This window comes from Penaeus monodon, chromosome 30 (genome assembly GCF_015228065.2).
Source record: "Penaeus monodon isolate SGIC_2016 chromosome 30, NSTDA_Pmon_1, whole genome shotgun sequence".
NCBI classification, from domain to species: domain Eukaryota; kingdom Metazoa; phylum Arthropoda; class Malacostraca; order Decapoda; family Penaeidae; genus Penaeus; species Penaeus monodon.
The window spans coordinates 14203628-14205432 of record NC_051415.1 but is presented as its reverse complement, the minus strand read 5'-3'; the positions used below and the strand labels follow the sequence as shown (position 1 = coordinate 14205432).

The 1805-nt window shown below is 35.1% G+C and overlaps 1 protein-coding gene across 1 annotated transcript in view; it reads left to right on the top strand.

Annotated features, from left to right (window-relative positions):
- Window positions 1-1805, top strand: part of LOC119592358 (putative uncharacterized protein DDB_G0290521) — a 2956-nt gene that overhangs the window by 804 nt on the left and 347 nt on the right. The window lies entirely within an intron of this gene.

The following is a 1805-nucleotide window of genomic DNA, read 5'->3' as shown; positions in this document are numbered from 1 at the left end:
ATCCTCGAGTTCCTGCGGCAGGAGTGGAGGCCGGTTCCTTTTTCCCGAAAGCCTCTCTTCCGACGGATGATTTCCTTAAGCCGATGAGATATCCTTGAGCCAACGCTTCCCAGGATAGTCTGGAGTCACGATGATATCCTTCTATCTATCTAGTTCTATCGATCTATCTCTTTATCATTATATTATAGTTTTTTACCGTTTATTTTACACATATATGTATTTTTCTGTTGGTTTGGTTATTCACTATATCTATTTATCTATTTCTTTTTATATGTAATACTATTATTTCTTATCACTAATCTGCAGATCTATTTATCTACTTATTATTCATTCCACGTAAGGTAGACACGTGTCAATTTTCTGGTTTATATAATTTTAAGTAATTATGGTTATTCATAAACATAACAGCAGTGGGAAACAGGTGTGACGGTTTTATCTCAGCGGGTAAACTGGTTCGTGAGATAACACACAGTGAAAGTAAAGACAGTTTATTTCTTTTTCTGAGTGTTGTTCATTGTTCATTTCATACGCACCTGGGACTAATAAACTACCTGAATGTGTTATGTGTGTTTTATCTTTATGGGTGTACAGTAAGTATTATGTACACAATAGCTGTCTTGTTTACAGGTATACTTGTATATATGTATCTTTTTAGAATTACTATCAATAAACCTTAATATAGATATCAGAAAACAAAAGTGTATAAATAAATCTATATTTTTAAAGGTATCTGAATTGTCTGATGGCAAACATATCTGAATATATTTTTTGACATTTAAACGCAGAGGTAGGCAGTGTTATGCCGTTGAATCTAACGCTTGTCTTCGGGAATGTGCCGCCTCTGCATCATTTAATTAGCCATCTAATTATATAATCTAATTAATTACTCACGTCTATTTCATTTGATTTTGGTTTAGTTTCACAAATATTATTTTTTTTTCAGGGACAGTGATTGTGTTATTACAATATGCATTTTTGTGTTATTTAAATTATTGTAGTGAGTAGAAAAAAATATAGGAAAAAATATCTTATTTAGTGTTGTTTAAAGGCATGGTCACAAGGGTGCTGTATTCAGCAACCCGTTTGTGATGTGATCCGCCCTTCGATGCTACCCTGTAGGCGACTTCCCAATTTGCTGGTCACGCGGGCGGACCGAACCATCGCCGATCCGTCTCGATTTCAGAGACAAAAATGGCGTTGTTTGCCCGCGCGGCCCTCCTCGCAAGTTATCTGTCATCTGCTGTAGAAATGGAGGCTCGACGGTTACTAAAACGACGTATGTGAGTTCTTTCGTGATTGCAGAGGAGAAATATTAAGATTCTGTATCAAAATCTGCCGGAAGAATTTCGTTTAAAGGATGAATACAGGCAAGCTCAATTATGTAACCAATAATGACGTAATTTCTGTGTAAAAATAACAAACACTAGGAAATTATAAATATACCAAAATACAATACCTATCTAAAAATCATATTAAATGAATATATATAGTCATTATTACATATGTAGTTTTTTTTCTTGTCATGGCCGCTACGGCGATTTCCAAGCGATAGTTTCCGTTCGCTATTAATTAGATCATGCGAACTCGGAAGATGAAGGAATTGGAAAAGTTGAAGTTCGCTCATCGTGTGACCGCCCCTTGAGTTTGTCTTCCTAATGCTATGTAAATTGATCTAAGTGATGTCCAAATTTGTTTAAAAGCTTTGTAAACTGGTACGGGTGATGTGTAAGCATGTCGAACTGATGTTATGTAAAGTGGTTAAAGTGATGCTATGTAAATTCGTTTCAATGATATACTAAACGTTT